At 51.3% G+C, this 21,909-nt stretch overlaps 1 long non-coding RNA gene across 2 annotated transcripts in view; it reads right to left on the bottom strand.

Annotated features, from left to right (window-relative positions):
* Positions 1 to 635: 635 nt before the first annotated feature.
* The window catches only part of LOC134471378 (uncharacterized), a 28,892-nt gene continuing 7,618 nt past the window's right edge, over positions 636 to 21,909 (bottom strand). Inside the window, exon 4 of one of the 2 annotated variants that reach the window (XR_010040820.1) lies at positions 636 to 19,477. This is a non-coding gene — a long non-coding RNA (uncharacterized LOC134471378). The remainder of the gene's footprint in view (positions 19,478 to 21,909) is intronic. The other variant, XR_010040821.1, reaches the window with a different exon arrangement.

Genomic DNA, 21,909 nt, shown 5'->3' with positions numbered 1-21,909 from the left:
ATTCGGCATCCACCTTCACAGATGAGCTCATGCCAGCTATGCCTGCCTTTATTCCACTGAGCAAAACACACATATGGGTGATCCCTGACTTCCGTCACGGCATTCTGCTGACAAGTGAGCAGAATGCTCCCTTGTCCTTTCTGACCCAGGTCTCGTGGAAAAAAACACAGCCCTAGATTGGGGTGGTCATCTAGCTTTTAATACCCAAACCTGATTTTGCATTTATTATTCAGAAACACTCAAAACAGAAAGGGGTAAGTGAGAAGGCGAGAGGACAGTTACTTTTTCATTTCTATTCATTGCTATGCCCAGACACAGCTGGCCTGAGGAGGCAGTGTGAGCCCCAGAAACTATGACACATTTTATTTTTTCTCTTAGGAAACTACACTTAGAAAGGTAAAATCGGGATCATTATGTAAATATAATGTATAGAAAATCCTAGTCAATATTTAAGGATTATCTTTTAAAAATTAAATTGTTCATTCTTACTTACCTGTTGTTATGGTTGATGTCTGGATGTCCCCCCAAAGCCTCATACCTTCATGGGGGCAGGCTTCTAGTGTTTGTGATTGATTCATGGTCCAATGGTGGGGTTATGAGTGTGACTGCTACACCCACCCTAGGGTGGGTAGCCAACATAAAATATAGATGACAGCAAGTCTCTTCTCTTCATGCATCTCTCTTTTTGCTCTTGTTGCTTTTGCTGTCTTCCACTACCATGAACAGTTGCCCCTGTGCCATGCCATCCTGCCTTAGAGCCAGCTGATTATGGACTGAAACCTCCACAAATTGTGAGCTAAATAAACCTTCCCTTTCTTAATCTTGGGGATTGGGTATTTTGTCCCAGCAACAAGAGAAAAGTAACCAAAACATCTGTTTATTTTATGTATGATAGAAAGCAATGGTGAGGGCTTCTATCCCAAAAGGCTTCATGGGGAGCATTTGTGGTTTGGAGAATCCACCCTAACCAAGGCTCTGACCATCATTCTCACCTAGGAACTGCTTCTTCTCGTTGTGAGGAAAGCAGATCCATTTCTCAAAATCAGCTTTGTAATAACAAGGCCCACCTCCCCTGCCCAGGAGAAACTTCCAGTGTTGACCAGGGGCCAGGCATAGGCCACGCCTGTCTTGGGGCTCTGCCATCCCTACTCTGCGGCCAGTCCCTGCCTGTTCCATGTGGCCAAAGATGGCTCCCAAACAACTTCTCTCTTCAGCCAAGGGAGGGGAAGAGAAAAGGGGAAGGTGCCCACTCGTAAGGTCACGGATGCCTTACTCCCGCCCAGGACATAAAGGCCAGCTCTCGGTCACATGTCCCTACTCATCTTCCTAGAAGGCTTGGAGAAGTATCAGGTGACCACAGGCCTAACTAAAAGTTCTCCCAGTAGTGGGGGTGGCCATCAGTGTTACAGCATCTCAGGAGGAACAGCATATATCTCTAACTATGGTGTAGATGAACCAAATTAGAAAATGGGCATCAGGCTTTTAAAAAACTAAAATCTGCATCATGTGACCCTGAAGAGAAGTATGTGTCCCGCCTACCTCATCCCCATTTCCTGAGTTGAGGCAAGTTTTAAGCCTAGGTCGTCACCTTCCCCCACTTCCTCTGTTCCCATGTACAGCCTTCGCCCCTCTCCTTCCCCTGCAGCTCTCTAGTGGAGGATCCAGAGCCATCAGTCCTAAGCTGGGAGCCAGGCTTCGGGCAATGCAATGCACAGGACACTGTGTGAGCCCAAGAACCTGAGCCCAGGACTCCAGTGGGGACACAAAAGAAAGAGAGGTCTGCAGGCCAAGGACTAAGAAGGAAGTGGCCTCATTGGAGGCCAGAAGACGCCTGAGTCTGAGGGAAGCGCGTGGGTAACTGAGGCAGAAGAGGTAGAATGTGATAGGCAGTGGGGAAGTCACATGAGGGTCCTTAGGCCACCCCATCCTCCCTCCCCCTCCACTGCTCCTGAGACCCCCAAGGCACTGCTGCTGTTTATCCCTTGCTCTTTTTCTGTTTCTCTATCCTGGGTAGGGATTCTAAGTGTGGAATTTGGTGGCAATGGCTTTTCTGCTATATCTCAGGAACTCGAGCAGTATTCCTCACAGCAGACTCTTCCTTAGCCCCTGAATAACACACAGCACTGACCTCTCCTGGCCCAGAGAGCCTGCCCCTGCAGACACAAAGACCAAGAGTGGAAGTGGACACAGCCACAGGAAGGAAAAGCCTTGGCAGTGTGGGCCCTGTGTCCCTGGTGACCCTCAGATACTCCCGGTGCCCCAAAGTTGGGACGGGAGAACTGCGCCATCAGACTCTTACTTCAGGGTTTGCACTGGTTCGTCAGACACGAGCACTCATCCCAAGCTTCCATGTAAGTCAGCACGACACCACTAAGACAAAACAGGAGCTAACTGTAAGAGTGCATTCAAGGGGGCTGGGGATTTAGCTCAGCGGCATAAGTACCTGACTTGCAAGCAGGCGGTCATGAGTTCGATCCCCGGTACCAGAAAAAAGAAAAAAAAAAAAAGAGTGGATTCAAATCAGTGACATCAGAACAAGGATGGGCCAGGCTGAATACCACAGAGAAGCTGCTGCCAAAATAAAGGATCAAGCTTTTCAGTCACGAGTATGACTTCTAATACGTTTTCATGCATGCGTATTTGTGTCAAATTCAAAACGTTTGGGCCATCTCATTTCATCTTTATAGTGACCTGTAATGAAAGAACAGTGAGGAAGCCAATCTTTTATTGTTATTAAGTCACAGAAAATGCACAGAAACATTGTAAATTTTTATTTTTATCAGCACATATTTGCAGTATACAATGATTACACCCAGCACAGGGAACTGGTGAGTGTACACAAGTCCTAATTCCTTTTACTTCTCCTTTCTCTCTCCTTCCTCCTTTTCCCTCCATCTCTTGGTGCCCTTCTCATTTGCAAAAGATCTCTCTCCCTGTTTCCTATTATCTGCATAGCAATACTGTTTAAAGAGAAATATTTAGGAAGAAAATTGGATGCAAGATATGATGCAGGTCTAATTCCACTGGCTGCACGCATTTTCAAAAGGCTTAAAAGACCATGAACGGTGTCTTTAGGATGAGAGCAAGACTGCTTCATCCTCCCCAAAACAAATGTTCTTGGGCTCCAAATCTGTTGCATTAGGGAAGTATCAACACTCTTGTTTCTTTCCTCCAATCATTCTTTAATAGTTACCTGGGGGAGAAGGTGACGCACAGTGCCACCATGGCTCCAGGTGAGTTAGCCTCCGTGCAGTCTCCTGGTCCTCGGCTCTCTTTCACCTCAGCCTGATAAGAAACTAACCAAATGCTTATGGAACTTTTCTTCCCAAGTTCACACAGTGACTCCCAAACAGAGGTAGAAAATGTGTCACAAGTCTCGCTCAGAGGATAAGGGGAGGAGGAATTGGGCCACACACTACCCTGAGAATCAACCACCACTGACAGGAGCGTGTCCAGCCTCAGGATGGGCTGGGGTGGAGAGGTCCTGTAGCTGCAAGCACTGATTTGGTTATGAATTGAGAACCACGCATTTTAAGCTGCTCCTAGGCAGGAGGAAGGTAGGAGGCTCTCAATAGACACTGGCTAAAGGACACACATGCCTGGTAACACCCAGCTAAACGGAGATGGATGTTTTAAGAAGTGAGCCTCAGGAAAGCCAGGGTAGAAACCAGGATCCTCACGGAGAGCTTGGGGGTGCAGACTGGGCTAAGCTGAGGCTGCCATGCTGCCAGTAGGAATCTCAGCCCAAACAGCAAGGGATCAAAACCAGATCCCGGCTCGCTGGTGTTCACAAGGGCTGTGTGGAGAGGCCCTCAGCTCGGAAGAGGTGGGGGACTAGATGAGGAAGGGGGGTTCAGCCGCAGCGCTCTGTAGAGGTGTGGGCACCAGCAGTTGGCTCAGCCCTGTTGAGCAGGACCTGTAGTCCTGTCACACTCAGTGCCCCATTCTGAAAGGAAATAGTTAAATTTCCTCTTTGCCACCCTGAATTGAAATCCATAAATAATTATCTCCATAATTTAAAAATCAATATAATGCCCTTAGTATAATGAAGCATAAGAAGCAATTTACAGTATTTCTACCTAAAAATTCAACGTCTGTACATGAATGCCCAAAAACAGCTTCTGCACATTTTCCAGCACCCCCAGAGGTTGATGCCACCACACTGCTCTAACCCGAGGCAGCCCCACGCTTCTGAGCCCCTGGGCCACTCCTCTCTGGCTACAGGACAGGGAGCAGGGGCAGATCTGCATTGGCCTGCTCATCCTCCTTGAGCAACTCACAGAGCATCCGCAGGAACAAACGAGGGTAGAGATGGAGCAGCTCCATCTGTGGGGGGCCATCCTGGATTCCTCAGTCAGGCATAGATTCCCAGCCCACCTCTGCCAGGCTCTTGCCCAAGGATGCTGCAGAAGGAGCTGGATGGGCGAGCAGGGGGTGGAAGGTTCTCACAGCTGAACTTTGCTTCCTCAGAAACCCCAGGCTGACACAGGTAAGTAAAGGTCAGATTTCCTTAGCCAGTGCCTTTTCTTCCCCTGCATGGTCTCCACTTAGCAATGATGTGTAAGAGCACAGTTGGTTACACCTGCGGCCACCAGCATTGCCATCAGAAGCTCGCCCAGCCCATGTCAGAGGCAGCACAGTACAGGGGACCGAGTAGTTCCCAGGATTTGGACAGCCCCAGTTCAAATCCCTCCTCTGTTGTTTCCCAGCTCTGTGACAAGCAGCTTAGATTCGCTATACCTCCATTTCGCCAATGATAAAAGGAGGCTGACCAAACCTATTTGGCTGGGGGTTTATAGAGCATTGAGCTGAATGGATTGAAAGCAGTCAAGAAGTAGCAAATGCTCAATAAACGGTCCCCTTTTGAACATCTGGAAGGCGGCTGAAGATGGCAGGCAGGGCAGGGGCAGGGGACCTTGAAGACCCCACTTTGAAGTCCAAATTCTTAACCAAAGACCCTACATCCTGTGAGACAAGGGCCGTAATGGACCACGGGGAAGGCTGACAAGCGCAGGCTCCAGGACAGCCCTGCGCTGGGCCGGCTCCCACTAACTCTTGCCCAGTGTGGTCATGGCTGCCTCTACTTCCCCACTCAGCCCAGAATCATCCTTGGTTTTCCCCCCAAAAAACCAGCTGCACCTCATTGTTACCTGCGCTGCACCCAGGAAGTCCCCTTGCACCTCCTGAGCACATGATGTACCCTCCTCCTTGCAAAGGACACCGCCTCGCCCAGGGAAATCAAGGGATGCGGAGGCCTCAGTTCACAGCAGGCGCTAAGTTAATTCCCCAGCAGAGGCGCCTTTTTCTCCACATGACCATAACTCTTCCAATGCCTTTCCCCAGGCTTCTGAGTTGCAAACATCCGTGAGGCTTTGACTCTACTGAGTCTAGAAGTTGGAGGCTGGGTTTGGGGGCCCACAGAGCTCCTGGCAGCGCTGAGGTCCAGTGGATCCATAAAGGATGGACTTCAGGGTGGCCAAGGAGACTGCTGAGACTCACCAGATGCACGACACGGCGAGCTGAGCAGAAAGTGCGGGAAATAGAGGCAGGTGGTGGTGTAGAGGTTTGAAAGGGTTTTGGCCCAGACAGGGCACTGTAGCTGGTGAAGCCTTAAAGGTGGAACCAAAGAGCTCCTATCTCCTCTACCCTTAGGAATTTACCTGTGACTCCATCTTCCCCGCCCCTTAGGAATTTACCTATGGTGCCAAACCTAGACCAATGGGCTACCCGTGCATCCCTGATGCCCACTTAGATTCCATCCCAAACCAAGACTACTTAAATACCCCCGACGCCATGTGTCCACCACAGAGAAAGCCAGACTCCAGTGGTCAGGGGGTGTCAGTTCTCTCTCTCCGTGTTCTCAGAATAAAGGCCTCTTTTGTTTTATACTTCTCATCTTCTGGATATAATCCTATCAGTGGGATCAGCAGAGCTCCTGGCGGAAGCCGCAGCAGAACAGCCTGCAGGTGGGGCTGCATTAGAGGCCTAGCCCACGGGTGACCCTCTGGGCCTGCATGAGGTCCCAACCCGCCCCACCAGCATGCACAGGCCGTGGCCCCCACGCTGAGGGAGCACGCCCCCTGCTGGAGTCCTCTCACTTTCCCTCCTTGGAGACAGGCCTGTCCCCTGCTGCGGGGAAGGAGCTCATGCTTTGGGGCGGGGCAGCTCCCCACTGCACTCGGTCCCACTCCCGGCTCCTCTCCCAGTGACCTGCCTAGCCCCAGGAACATGACCACCAGGACCGAACCCCCGGCCCACTTCAACTGAGACTGTAATGCAGAGGACTCAGCGGGGGCCACACACCCAGCCTCTGTTTCTCCCCCTCCCTCTCCCTGCCGACCATGCTGTTCCAAGCCTGGGGAACCAGTGACCGACAGCAAGCCGTTTCCCCTGCCCGAATCTCAGTTTCCTCGTCTGTTAAACTAGGGGTGACAATCCTGCCCACCCCAGCCAGCTTCATGCCTAGAAGGCCCTGCACAGATGCTTCACGTGGCTTTCCACGCCCGGCCTGGCCCAGGCCTGGCTGATCAGTGTGGCCAGTGAGGGAAGTTTCCCTTCCTTCTCTCTCCCGGGCCCTTTTGCTCACTGGCCCTGAGTCTCATTTTCTCAGGCCCCTTCTCCGGCTGACCCCGGGCGATCACAGCTGGCCAGAACTACGTGAGGACGCGACCCAGCAGGTGGCGCATTCTGTGGATCCTGCAGTGAAGAGCAAGCTGCTGAAGGCACCGCGGGACCGCTGGCCCAGCGCCCAGCAGCCTGCGGGCGCCGTGGGAAGGCCGGCCAGTAGAGGGCGCCGGAGGACAGGTCGGGGGCTCTCAGCGCGCTCGGAGGCTCGGAGCAGGGCTCCCGGAATTGGGGACAAAGCCATCCTAGACAGGGACAAGAGAGGACACACGCGCCCGTCCTCCTCTGCGTTCCTGGGCGGAGTGGATGACTCATAGCCCATGACTGCACCCATCCAACGTGCCTGGTGCAAAAATGCCCCCCCCCGTTAGTCGGGAGTAGAGGAGCCACAGTTAGAGACCCCCAAAGGGTCGTGGGAAAAGGCCTAGAGGTCACAGAACGAGACCAGTCTTCCCAGGTTCCTGGTGATCTTGGCCCAGACCTCGCTGCCAGACCTGAACCTGGCTGGCACCTCCACCCGCCTCTCACCACCATCCCCAGAAAGTTAGGGTTCTCACTGGTACAGCCCTGCCAGATGCGGGCCCAACCTCTCCAGCTGTTCTAACCACTCTGAAAGACAGATGGAGCAACAGGGGTGACAGCTCGACCAGCAGTCTCTGCTCCACCCCCACCCCACCCCCCACATGCATCACCCCTAGGGCAGGTAAGACCAGAGCCCAGCAGCAGGGACCACACAGGCCCCACGGGACAAGGAACAGAGGCTTTCAGGGACTCAGGTGACCTGGCTGGAGTGACACAGCAGTGACTTAAGCCCAGCAACTCCCAGAACCTCAAAAGTGTGAGTGCTCCCTAATCCTTCACCCCAAATGACACCCAGGAATACGTAGAAAAGTGTGCCTCGAACATACTGGCACCCCAGGGCCCTGAGGAGGGCAGAGTAAGGGGAGGATGGATGCCCCTGAAACACCCAGGGAATCTGGGCTCAGACCACAAGGACTCAAGTCCCAGCTTGGCCCCTGTGCCTGCGTGACCTCAGGTAAATGTAACCTCTCTGGGTCTTGGCTGTCCTGTGCAGAGCACAGAGGCTCCCTCATGAGCTGCAGAACAGACACCACAAGGAAAGGGCCAGTCCTGACCCTCTCCTCACCCTGTCCCAGGCCCAGATGCCAGCTCCCCCTGGGCAGCGGAGGAACCACCAGACAAGGCCACCAGCCCTGCCACTTCTTGGACTTGACAGTATATCCCTGAGGTACAGGGTATCTCTTCCCTCACCTCGATGTCCCAAGAGCCTGCTCCATGCTGGCTCAGAGGGGCCCCTGAGCCCAGAAAACCATGACTTCTCCTCTGGAAGGGAAGAGGCTACAGGGCCTCAGAAGGGGCCCCCTAGTTACCTGCCCCCCAGGACAACCAGGTCAGTAAAGCCAGCAGTGGTCACAGGCAGGTCAAGTCTAAGGACAGGGAGTCCCCTCAACCAGCCAGGGGTCAAGGAACGCAGAGCCTCAGCACCTGCCATTACCCTGTGACTATCTTAGGACTGTCCCCGCCATAAAGAACCGGGGCTCCCACAAGTCCACCACTACTGGATCAAAGTAGGACCTCCAAGGCCTGGCTGAGCCTTCGGCCTGTGGGACAGGGCAATGGCCATGTCCGCACTTGGGGTTCACATGCACAACCTGGGAAGTCTGGCTCCACTGCCACTGCAGCCTCCCTGTCCAAGAGGACAACCCTAGGGCTAGGAACCCGTGGACCTCGCTCAGCAGTGTCCTCAATCAAGCTGGGCACAGGAGAGTGTTCAAAAGGTGACTATGGAAAGAGCACTGAACTTCACATGATCAGAACAACCTCCAGGCCCCTTCCAGTACAATGAGAGCGACCCAGGGACATGTGACATGAGCACAGGCACCAAGTTGGGGCCGCTCCCACTACCCGGGAACACTGAGCTCCACAGTGCCTTGGGTCTGTCACATGTTCCCTTCCTTGGCCCATTGTGCCCTGACCTCACCCACTTCTCACCCTGGCCAGCTCCTCCCCACCATCTACCTGCCTGCAAGTGCCTCTCCCCTGCCCACTAGGGAAATGACCACTCATAGGCTTGGTCATGGCTGGGGGCAGGGTGGACATGGGAGGGTCCTGGCCCTCTCTGGCCTTGGGCAGCCCATCCTGGCCCACCCCAAACACTTGCCTCACTGTCAGCAAACAGGTACATCCTGATGGCCTGGCAGGGACAGGACAGGGTTCAAGGCACTGAGCTGAGGCCAGGCCTCTGCCCACGCCCCAGACCCCTGCCCACACCTCAGACCCCTCTCCCAGGGATCCAGAGCAAGGCACGTGGGAGCAGAGCAAGGCAGGAAAGGCCTTGACAGTCAGAGCCCACTCTGCCAGCCATGAGGTGGGGGTGGGAAGGTCTCTGCACCTCTCCGCCCCCTTCTTCATTTCCTGCAGTGCCCTGGGGTTCCCTCCACACAGTGGTATAGTGGAGCTGCTGCTGGTGGCCAAAAACACCTGCCCAGCCTCCTTTGTCTTGCCCCACAGAATGGGGATTCATGCCTGGGGCACACGTGGAGGGACTCTTGGGGCCCCCAGCTCTGCTCTGAACCTTTTCTTAGGTTTCAGCCTAGGAGCCACCCCCAGCCACCTCTCAGAGTAAGTGGCTGCAGAGGAAGGCCCTGCAATGCCAGGGTGACAGCTCTGCTGGCTGGGATCTGCGACACCTCACATCCTTCCTTCCCCACGTATTTCTCCCAAGTCCTGCAGCGGGGACCTTGTACCCTACAGCTGCAGCAGTGATGGGGGAATGAGGGGGAGCCAGGGCCTCTTCTGGGTCCAAGCACAGAACAGTGTATGTGTCCAAGTGTGTGCGGAGGGCAGGCAGGTCATTGTCGCACCTCATGGAAATGTGCAGCTGTCAGTGGGGGCTGGGGCTGTCGCTTTCTGAAGTGAGTTCACTGTGAGGTCACCTGGATTAGAGAGGGACAAAGGGAAGAGATCTTTGTGGGAGAGACAGAAGGGAAGGGACAACCTCTGGAATGTCCCATTGTCGGTTTTTTCACCTTGACCAGCCGCTACTACCTGTAGAAAGCTGTCCCATATAGCCCAGCACCAGCCGTTTCAGGGTCCTTCCACCTGTGTGCTGAAAGGCGCCCGTGTGCTGCCAGGTTGTGCTGAGTACTTGCAGATTGAGCTCCCTGGCACCTTCTCAAAATCCCCTCACACCTCTAGCCACAGTCCCTTGTCAGTCCTTGAGACCCCAGGGCCTCAGACCCCCTGCTGGGCTCCGGGCTGGGAATCCCTGGCCTATCCATGCTGGTCATCACCACCAAGGGTGAAGGAGAGGCTGTGGCCCCTTCCCCAGCCATCTGCACACTATCAGCAGGGCCCTGGTCACACTGTCTCCCTTAGAAACTTCCAACCCCTCTGACACTGCCAGCCCCAACCCTCTCCCTCTCTCCTTCCCCTCCCTATGGGGGAGCAGTCAACCAGGGCAAGAGAACTCTGTAAGGATAAAGGAGGAGCAGTTCACCCACACCCCACCACATCTATGACCTATGACCTACAACCTATGACCTATGCAGACGCAGCAGCCGAGGACCTCAATTGCCTGGGGAGTTGAAGCATTTTATAAATAAGGCAAACATAGGAGTCACAAAGGCTTTAAGGATTAAAAGTCTTTGATAAATATATAAAGGACTCTTGCTTTACACAAATCCTAACACATTTGGTTAGCAAATTCCCCAGCTTAAGACCATTTAAAGATGAAATCGAAAGAAACATGCCAAGACTTGTAGGAAGTGGCAAGTGATGGGCGTCTCACCACCAAGGAAAACAGCTGCAAAATGAGTTATGAAAAAGCAGAGCAACTGAGGCCACATCATGCACACTTGTGGATTGGCCTTGTGGATTCACACCACCATCTTCACCACAGAGAGGTGACCTCTATGCAGAGGAGTGACCGGGCTCACCCAGAAACACCTGGGTGAAGGGCATGGTTTCTTCTGAGGAGGACAGGTTTATGATTCATTTTAGCCATCTTTCTCTCCCAAATACTAACCTAAGTGAAGGTAAGCACTTTTAAAGGGCTGAAAGTTATGAGGGGAAAGCATGTCTGTGAGATAGCTGCTTCCTTGACAATGTCAGATGAGCCCTGGATGGTGAGGCAGAGGAGTGAAGGTCCCAGGTGATACCACATCCCTTCTTGGAAGTATACATGGACAGAGGCATGCATGAAGGGAGGGAGGAATGGCTGGCTGGCTGGCTGGATGGATGGATGGATCGATGGATGGGTGGATGGATGGATGGATGGATGGTTGGGTGGATGGGTGGATATGTGGAGGGATGCATGCATGGACAGAGTTGAATGCGTGGATCAATGAATGGACAGATGGACAGATGGCATGCTTTACATAACAGCCTTAATTGATGGGTTTCCAGAAGATTTCAGGAGTCCCTTCCACCTGTTTTCCCATCTCATAACCCTTTATGAGGGTTTCCCACACTGTGTAGTTCCCTTTTAGGTCAGAAAACAGAAGGAGGAAGAGTGTCTGGTTACAGGGCCCTGCAGAAGTTCCTCGGCCCTCCCACAGAAGCCGCACTGCAGCTGTAGAAATGTGTATTTTGCTTTCCCTACAGCAAAGCCTGGGGTCTATCTGGAATTCACTTCACACTTAAGGGAAGGAAGCCATCTGTGACACTCAGTACACCCTGTCACCTCACAGATGCAGCCCCAGCCCTCCCCGAGGGCTGACTGGACACAGCATAGGGTTTGTGCCCTGCCACACTTGCACCTGCTCTGCCCAGCTGGCATGGCTGGCCATCGGCTGGCTGCTGTCTGTAGCAGCAGCCATGGCCCCACCAGATCTGTGGTTTCCACCTCATGTGGAGGCCTCTGAGCCCCTAGACTAACTGGGGGAAGGATCTGAGATGTCCTGGGGTCTCGCTAGGCCTGAACCCTAGCCACACAGATCTGTCATAACACAGGGAATGCATTGCCTTCCTTTTCCTGTGAGCCAAGCCTCTAACACCCCCACAAAATAGGTCCGTTGTTATTCTGAGTGTACAGATTATTACACGAGGCACAGAAGAGTAAGCACTTGACTGTTCTCACAGAGCTAATGCCTGGTAGAGTAGAACCGAGCCCAGACAGCCAGGCAGGTGTATTCGCCCTGGGGAGTCATTCCAGATTTAGGGGGCTGAAGAGCATTGACAAATGAGCATGATCTCCAGGCCTCCACTGAATCCTGCTGCAGGCCACAGGATGCTAAGGATATTAGTGGATCTATCAGGACAAATGGAAAACAGGTGGTCGGTTAGATGAAATTACCACATGCCAGTCCAAGCCTATAAACTGGATGATCACATGGTGGTAATGTAAGAAAATATCCTTTCTCCTGAGAAATATTCACTGAAGGGTTTAGGGTAGAAGTCTTTATGCATATCACCTCCCATCAAATGGCTCAGGAAAAATGACCATGTGTGTATATACAGGCTCAGGGAACAGTGGTAAAACAATGGAACCAAACATTAACAATGGGTAAATCTTGGTAAAGCATGTAAGAAATTCCTGTGTATAATTTTTTATTTTATAACTTCACATAAACTTGAGATTATTGCACTTCTGAAATTCTTTTGTTTTCTTTCTTTTTTTTTTTCAGAGATAGGGTCTTCAGGCTGGCCTTTAACCTGAGGCAATGTTCGTGCCTCGGCCTTCCCAGTGCTGGGATGAGGATTATGGTATGCACCATCATACCCAGCCCAATTTGAAACTCTTAGAATTAGAGCATCTGTGTTCTCTGGGGACAGCCATATTCCCAGTCACTGTCCTCGAACTCCTTTCCTTCTAAACAGTATCTGTTTAAGAAGTGTTTTTGTGGCAGCTTTCTGTCCCCTGGCTGCCTGCGTGCAGGTTACCAGATCAGGGGCAGCTATGGGGCAGCGGGAAGCTCTGGGCCTAGCTGTAACCCACATGTGTCACCCCAGAGGCTTTAGTATCGGGGGCCACGCCGTGGGGATGGAGGAGGCTTCTGTCTCCTGGAGCTTGGAGAAACCCTCTTAGGGGAAGCAGAGGCATTCCCCCAGAACCATCCTGGGCTTCCTCACACAGGCAGGCACCCTTACTACAGGGAGAGGGAGGTGGGAGCTAACCGCATGCCCTGGGAAGTCTTTTTGATAAGACAGTCAGGGATAAGGTCTTTAAGGAAAGAGACGATTTTCATCCCTTTAGAAGGAAAAGGAATTTCTCAGGGCCAGCCATAAGCCAGTGCTGAGAAGCAGGAAGCAAGTGGATCATGGGGATGGGATCTGCCTCTGGGGTGATGGCTGGGTCCTCAGAGCCTGCCACGGTGCTGGTCCCAGCCCCCTCCTCCCTGCTAGTGTGGCCAGATGGCCAACGGCTTGTGCGACTGGACTATGACCAGAGATAGTGCTCGGTGTACTGGGGAGAGCCTGGAACAGAGTCAAGGCCGTGCAGCACTTTATCCCAGAAACAATTCTACCCCACCTAGGGCAAATACCACCCTCCTCTTTGGCTGGGAGTCAGGGACAGGGAGATTTCGAGTGAGAAGCAAAAAACTCCCAAGAACTTGTGGTTCCTTCTAGCAAAACACCGGGAGCCCCTGGAGTTCGTGTGTGAGTGTGAGTGTGACGTGGATGTGGTGGGGGTAGGTGTGTGAGAGTTGTACTGGCCCAGGACCAGCAGTGGGTGTGCCAGGCACTGACCTCAGGACTCAGGCTGGAGCCCCAGGGTGGCCGCAGCTCGGGGAGGGGGGAAGGAAACAGGCAGGGAGGCCACCCACACAGCCATCCTGACATCCTATGAGAGCACAGGCTGGGGACAGGGGAAGTCAGGGGCCATCCTGCAAGGCTCTTGGGGTCCCCCTTTTAGGTAAAAATGAGCCCGTTCCTGTTTACTGGAAAACCCACGGAGCCACCCGCTCAGCAACTCTGCAGGTCTGACAGGCCAGGAAACCCCTGGGAAGACTCGGGTACAGCCGAGGAGGCAGCAGGAGCTCAGGAGACAGCTGTGGCCTGTCCTTGAGAAGGAGGTCAGGCCTGGGGTGAAGACTCACCAGCCAAGAGGGCAAGGACAGGGAGCTGCAGGAAAGCCCCACACCTGGCCTGGCTGGTACCAAGACTTCTTGCCCAGCTCCACGGAGGCTGAGTCAGGAAAGGCCTTGAATGCCAAAGCTGGGGGGCCTCCCCAACCAAGACCCTATCCTCACCCCTCCCACTGTAACCTTGAGAGGCAGGGGTTCTGGCCAGGTGCTGGGGCAAACAGAAGCTTTTGCAGGAGTCAGAGACCTTGCGAGGGTCAGCTGCCTCCTACACCCAAGTCCTTGTGAGGAGACAGTATGCAGTTACGAAGCATCTACCTCACGCCTGGCCTGTGAGTGAAACGCGTTCCTGGCTCTTAAAGAAGCCCAGTAGAAGAAATGAGACAGACAAGTGCTCAAGCAGGTTGGTGAAAAGAAGGCTTCCAGCCCAGTGCCACCAGGAGGCCGTGCGTGGCGTGGCTGCTAATTTCTGGTAGGCACAGGGGTCTGCAGCAGGCCCTGCAAGGGGTCACAAGTGCAGCCTCTAGAACCACAAAACAGGCTAAACGCAACAAGACTGATCATGCAAAACCAGGTCAAATCAATGCTCAACTAAAGAAAAGGGAATCTGTAATTTTTAAACTATTATACATGCAGATATATGATGCTTAAACTATCATAAGCTTGGCGTGGTGGCGCACACCTGTAATCCTAGCACTCAGGAGAGTAAGGCAGGAGATTGCCGTCAGTTTGAAGCCAGCCTGGGCAGCCTTGTGAGTTCAAAACCAGTTTGAACTACATAGCAAGACCCTATCTTAAAAAAACAAACAAAAGATATGGGTGGTGGCAGAACACAAAATTCTATTCCCACAAACATGCAAACTATGTACAAAATGCATACACAAAGAGAATTTTTAAAACTGCAAATAGCTATCATAGGCAGGCAGTAAGGTGAGGCTTGCTTTCTTTTCTGGAGTATCAACATTTTCTGATATGTGGTTCAGTAATGAAAACTGAGTGGTATAAAATGACAGATATTACAAGAGATGTCTATGCCAAATGAAAGTAGCAGAGTACAGGCTCATAAATACATTGATATTTGCTCACTTTTCAAATAAAGGAAAAACTTTTGCATTTCACGAGGTCTTGTTGGAGCCTAGTGGCCAGCATTAAGGGATGAGACCTTGGCTCTGGCAGTACGCTCACCTTATAGGCCAGCTCCCAGTGCCCCTAAGCTGGGGCTGGAGTCCGTGGGGACCTGCAGCTTTGAAGAAGGGGCAGACACTCATTCTGGGTTCTCACCCAGCGACTGTGTCATGAGCCAGCAAGCACTGCTCACCGGGGCTGAAGAGCCAGCCAGAGGCAGCTGGGAGTGCACTGTTTGTTGGGGGTGCCTCCAGGTGCAGGAGACAACTTTGCCCACCCTCTTGAGAAATGAACAGGAAGCGAGGACCGGACTGTGTGAAGAATTCTCAGCACAGCAACCCCAGGCTTGAAAGGGGAAGGGGAAGGAAGCAGCCCACAGCTGGTCCTGGGGGTGTGAGGGAGGTAGAGGAGGGAAGCTAGGCCAGGTCAGCAAAGGCCCCACGCACAGGGAAGTGAGGAAGAGTGGGCAGGCCTGAGCCACCCAGCCACACCGGATCCCAGAGAGGACAGGCCGGAATGGGGCCACAGATCCAGAGATGCTGCCAGGAAGCGGTGCCATCATGCGCTGGGGAGGCCTGGGCTCACGCAGATGCGGGAGTTGCCAGTCTGTGGTGGCCTCTCTGAAACTCTGGGGACAGATATATTTCAGAACTCCATATTTTCTAAATGTAAGAAGTAACACAATTTACTGTATATATGCGTGATCACACCCTTAGTCGGGGCAGGGGAATGAAACACACGGGCATTGGTGCAGTCAACAGATGAATATCCTCTCACATGAGGCGGGCACAGAAACACATAAAAAGAACCTCACATCAAGGTGAATCAAAGTTCACCACCGAATGGGCCTAGCGTATCCTCTGACTGAGGATCTAGAGACTGAGGATAAGGAAGCTGCATTAGCATCAAGGGTAGCCAAGTTCCCAGCAGCAAGAGGGCCCCTGGGGACAGACAAGCAGGGGACCAGAGCTGAGGACACAGCCCCAGGCATAAGCAGGTAGTGAATGCAAGAGGCAGCATGGGAGCAGGCAAGCCCAGGAGGAGGCAGGAGTGCTGCAGAAGGGCCGAGCACCCCTGCATTTGGCAGCAGGTAGAGGCACAGGAGGCCTGGACCGCTGAGGTCAGTGGTGATGTGGGGTAGGCAGCAGTGGAGGGCAGGGAAAGGCCCTGCTGCAGCAATCATGGCCAAGAAAGAGAGGAGACCAGGCAGTGGCCGAACCCATGAGCAGGAAGCGTGGCAGGTGTGTGGTCTGTCCCCAGGGGCCATTCTCAGGGAGTGGCCAAGACCCTGAAGGAAGGACAGTGGGTTAAAAGAGACAGCATACGTCCAGCCAATCTGCATGTAAGAATGCATGGCGTCTTTGTTTAACATCATCCCCACTGGAAACAACTCAATTGTTCACTAGCACCAAAATGGATAAAGTGTTGGAATCATCTGTGAAGAGAAATGAACTATATACTGGGCACAAGAACAAATGCATTCATCCAGGCATCAGGGGGTACACCTGTAATCCCAGCTCCCTGGGAGGCTGAGGCAGGAGGACCGAAAGTTTGAGCCCAGCTTGCCATACCATATATTATATATGAAAGGAAGCTGAGGGTGAAGCTTGGTGTGAGGGCCCCAGGTCCAATTCACAGTATCTCACACTTTGTATGTATCATACCTCAGCTAGAAAGAATTAGAGACCATGGAGTTTAAAGGTTCATGTATGAAACCGTCTAGGGGATGGAAAGATAGAAGGTGACTGTAGGGGCTGGGGATTTAGCTCAGCGGGACAAGCACCTGCCTTGCAAGCAGGCGGTCGTGAATTTGATCCCCGGTACCGATAAAAATGAAAAAGACAAAAAAAAAAAAAAAAAAAGAAGAAGAAGAAGAAGAAGAAGGTGACTGTAACTAAGGCAGATCTGGCTGAAGACGATGGGAGGGGTGCTGTACTCCACAGACAGAGCTCAGGACGGAGTTTACACAGATGCTTGTAGACCAGCTACCAAATAGTAGTTTTGGAAGTGGAGGGTGCTATACTATTGTTGACATAGGCGGCTCCTACGAGGCTGCTGTCCCAGTTGTCTTGTCCCTGATTGTCCTCAATTCTGATCCCAACACTGCAGATGCTCACCACATGTGATGTGCTCCTACACACCCACACACACACACACCACACACACACACATACATACACACACATGCAGAGGCTGCACCCCTCCTGGGGCTAACCTGCACCAAGACTTAAGGGAAACAGACTCTGCAGGGAGGCGACCTGGAAAAGCACTGTCCCCTGCATTCAAGGCCTCAATGCAGGGCAGAGCTGGCTGTCCTCTGCCCCTTTCCCCAGGGGCAGCGCCCCTCCCAGGAGGTTCACAGCCTGTGAATTTACGCACTTCTGAGACTCGTCCCCTCCCGGCCCCTGCTCACCAGCCAGTCTAGAGCCTGAACATGTGTGACAGGACATACCCTACCCAGACGGCCACCTGGAACCATGAACAGGAGCCACAGAATTAATGAACTGTTAGTACCCCCAAATGGTTAAAATGCTTACTTCACCAGCCCCTGTTTTTCTCTTCCATCGCACAGACTTGGCTAAATTTGTTTTTGAAAAAGACTTGTGAGAGAGGCATGAGGGTAGTAGCTTCCCCAGGGTGACAGCTCTCAAACTGCTCAAATTTACACTTGGCTGAAGGCAGGCAGAAGCGCAGGCGGCTCCGGCCCAGCAGCCTCCGGGGGCCGGAACAGCGGCGCCTGGAGGTTCTGGGAGCACAGGCTAAGCCCTGTGCAGAGATTCTAGGTCGGCAGGAGAGTGACCTAGTTAAACACACAGGCTTATTCTTAGATGAGGAGTCCCAATTAGGGCCCCTCTGCCACCACAGCACGAGGCACTGCCCTGGAGGTGACCGAAATGGTTCTTGTTTTTAAATAGCGCTCACTTATTTCTGATTACCAAAGTAGTACACATGCACCATAGAAAGTTTAGAAAATGTAGAACAGAAAACACCAACTAGGGATGAGCTTGGGTTTTTTTCCTTATTTCTTCCCGGTCTACTTTTTATACACAACTGTGTGTGTACAAAGGGAAAGAGTGAAAAAAGCTTGGAAATTATGAACTGTATGATTGCAGATCTGTTATATGAATTTGGACTGCTGGATATTTATAGGTCTGTTTAATTCACCCAGTGTTAAAATATAAGCATCTCCCCCATGTCTTTACTCATTACTGATTTTCCTGACTTCATAACAGCCATCATTGTGCTGGTTAACTTTGATCATTAACTTGACTGGATTAAGAGAAGCCTGGAGAGGTATCTCCAAACTGAGGAAGCCAACCTCATCAGCGGCATAATCACTGATAAATTCATAGCCAGCCGAATGAGCTATTAGGAGGTGGTAGGTCATTGAGGGCATGACTTCCACGGTAGAACTATTCTCTGGTTCTCTCTCTCTTCCTCTGCTTCCTGGATGCCATGAGACAGCTCTTTTCTCCACCATGCCCTTCAGCTATGATGTTTTGCATGGACCTAGAAGCAATGGAGCCAACCTAACATGGACTGGATATCTAAAATCATGAACCAAAATAAATATTCTCAGCTATTTTGTCCCAGCAACCAAAAAAAAAAAAAAAAAGCCAGTGTAATCATATATTTTATAAATATCTCCTTGTGACGGGGCATTTAGGTGGTTTCCAGTTTTTCTTCCTTTTTTTTTTTAAGATTAAAGTCTTGCTATGTGGTTCAGGCTGGCCTTGAACTCGCTCTGTAGCCCATGCCTGCCTGGAACATGCAATAGGCCCCTGCCTCAGCCTCCTGAGTCTTGGGATCACAGGTGTGTATCACCAAGCCCTCCACCTTTTCAAATAACACAATCTCTCCATTCGTTGGCTAGATCTGAGTAGTACAAAACATTCAGGCTTGTTATACATTGCCAAATAGCTTCCGAAGCTTCTTTGCAATCAACATAGTCACTAGTAAAGGATATCATATCTTGATTGCTGTAAATAACAGCCAGTTTTTATCAACTGACAGTAGATCAAGATTAAACACAGAGGTAGCCCATTCCTCAGAGCTATCCAGAAATTTTGTGACTAAACACAGCCCAGCACTATTTCCCAGGATTCAGCTTTCATTAGGTGAAGCGGCTGTGACACACCATCTAGAATTTTAGGGGATTACAACCAATAACATTTATTTTTTACCCAGATGACTCATCGGATATGAGTCAAATGTGACTTTTATTCCATGTCATCTTATTCTGAGCCCCAAGATGAAGGAACAGCCCAGATACTATCTCACGCTCATGATCAAGGTCAGATTCACGAAGTAGAAGCCCACACTGATCATGCAGGCATGGAGTGGAGGTGGCATGCGCCACTGCCCTCTCTTCCCTGGGGGCCAGGAAGGAGAGTGCATGGCCGAGCCCGGAACCTGGGAGAGTTCACGGTCCTCATGAGAAGGTGCTACAGGTCACATGGCAGGGAGCAGAGGGCAGGTGCTCCTACAGGGTGGGAAGATGACAACTGCGAACGAGAACATGATCCACCACTAGAACTGTGAACAACCAAAACAGTGCTTAGCATTTGCCATCGTATCCTGATGCGAAACGAAACGCTGGCAACCAGAATCTCTCTTCCTCCTGGAAGACCTCATGCCCAGAAACCTTCTCCAGTGGCCAGGGAGGCGGGATATAAGTCTGCCTTTTGTACAGATAAAAAAAAAAAAAAAAGAAAGAAGAAAGCAAATACATATATTATAAGAAGCGCAGTTAAAATAGTGAAAATAGCTGGGTGTGGTAGCTCATGCCAGTCATCCCAGCACTCCGGAGGCTGAGGCAGAAGGATCGATTGAGTTTGAAACCAGCTTGTACTACAAAGTGAGCTCAAGGCCAGCGTGAACTGCATAGCAAAACCCTGTCTCAAAAAGACAAAAAAAAAAGTGAAAATACTGTATTAATTTTTTAAAAAGACAAAAATAAAGCCATGCGTGTCACAGGCTTCCATCTATTTTTAAACAGGGAAAAATACATATGCATTTATGCTTATATTGGCTTAAACTAGTTCCTAAAAGATCGGTAAGAGGCTGGTGACAGTGGCTATCTTAGGAAAAAATAAGAGAAAGAAAGGATTGAGATTGCGTGGGAGGAGTTGCTTTTCTCTGTACACCCTACTGTACAGCTTATGTTTATATTACCTTTTCCACCACTTTTTAATTTAAAATTTTTTTAATTTGTTCTTTCTCATGCTTGTGACTCTGTCTACCCTTCCTCCATTGCTCCTACTTTAAGACTCACCTTGATTCCCATACCTAAAGTCAGAAAAGCAGTTTCCAGGATGCGATAAAAAACCAAGAAGAAAAATTAGCAACAATTATAAAACACAAAGAAACTTCATGCCCCAAAAGTCAGGCCACTTCTATGGGGATCCATCGAATGTTCCCTGCCACCTTCCAAGACAAGCCCCTTGCAGTAAGGAAGGGTGTGAAGATAGGGCTGGGCTCCTCTTACATAAGGCAAGAGCCAGTCTTCTCTGAGAGGGGTAGGGGGAAGAGGAAAAAAGGGGACAAAGAGGACGAGCAGCAACATAACAAAGAAATGTGGGGCTGGGGGGACCAAGGCCAGCAGTGTCCCGAGAGAGGACACCTGCACCCTTCGATCCCAAGGCCGCCTCCTCCCTGTCTCCTCCCATTTCTCTACTTGCTCCAAATCTGGAGAAGTGCCTCCCTTGAATAATGGGCTTGTTGAGCACTTCCCTCTGAAGAAGCCTAAAGAGCTGACATTTTCTATTTAGATGCAAGGAATGGAAGAGAATGGAAAAGTTCCAGGGGGATCAGAAGCGAAGCAGGAGATAGCGTGAGGACATAGTCACCAGGGAGCTAGGGTGAATGTCAGGGATTCACCTTCAGATCTCTGGAAGGCATGGGAGCTAGGTAAGTGCTAAGTGTTCTCCAATCCCTGTATGTTACAGGCCTGTGGTGCTACTGGAATATGGTAGAATTCTTAGGAGGTGGGGCCAGAGGAATCTTCTGATCAGCAAGGATGTATGTTGAAGGGAATACTGGGATCTCAATCCTTTTCTCTTCTTTCTTTCAAGGCCTGGCCATGAAATGAAAGGCTTTGCTCAGCCATGCATTCCCCATAGTACAGCTTCACCATGGGCCAAACAACCACGGACTGAAACCTCCCAAACTGTGAATGAAAATGAACTTTTTCTCTTTACAAATTGAGTGCCTCAGGTTTTGTCAGAGCATGGGGAAGATGACTTATGCAATAAGCCTGTAGTCCCTGGGTTACACAAACACAGGATGCCAATGCGTGGGTGGGGATGATGGTGGGCTGGAGAAATGCTACACTGAAACCACCGTCCAAGTGCAAAGACAAACTACAGAATGGGAAAAAGTGGCCAGCTACTCCTCAGATGAAGGACTAATATCTACAACAATAATGCAAATCTTTCAGAGATTTGAATGATAGCAAGCAGTCTGCTGTGGCATGCATGCCATAGGTTTGCCACCACTGATCTAGAATATATGAAGAACTCAAGGCTCCCGGATCCCGCTGCCACCAAGGATAGGTGCTCCCTCAAAGTGAGCCCACTGCAGGCCAGGAGGAGAAGAAGTCATGCCCCCTGGTAAGCCCATCTCTGAGGCCCAGAGGAAAGGAGGCCATACCTGGAGGCCCTGCTGCCATCAGGGGAGCATCAGTGAGCAACTGTCCTGCACCTCTCCGCCATCCTGGGACCTTGGATCAGAGGACCCAGGTGTCCAATCCCACGCACCACATGACAGGCAGCCAGCGCAGGAAGCACCCAGGACTCAGCAGCACAGGAAAATGTCAAGACGAAGGAGCAGGTGCAGTCTCAGACCCCCAGCCCACACAAAGCAATATGTGTTGCTTTCTAAGTAAATGCATATTCAGTAGATGTGACCCTTTGGGCAGACACAGGGACATGGACTTTATTTGTGTTGTTCAAAGCTATGCTGAACAGTGACTGGCAGATGGAAGGTGCTTATAAAATGTTTAGTGAACGATTCAAGATGTGAGAAGGTGAAGAAAGCAGATACAGAAGGAAAGAAGACACAGACTGAAAGACCTACTCGAAGATAAGGAAGACATGGGAATGCCCCCATATTA

This window comes from Cavia porcellus, unplaced genomic scaffold (assembly GCF_034190915.1).
Source record: "Cavia porcellus strain 051 isolate PalLab524CR breed Dunkin Hartley unplaced genomic scaffold, mCavPor4.1 scaffold_18, whole genome shotgun sequence".
In the NCBI taxonomy this organism is placed as follows: domain Eukaryota; kingdom Metazoa; phylum Chordata; class Mammalia; order Rodentia; family Caviidae; genus Cavia; species Cavia porcellus.
Note: the sequence above shows the minus strand (reverse complement) of the source record. Positions and strands in the feature narration are given on the sequence as shown.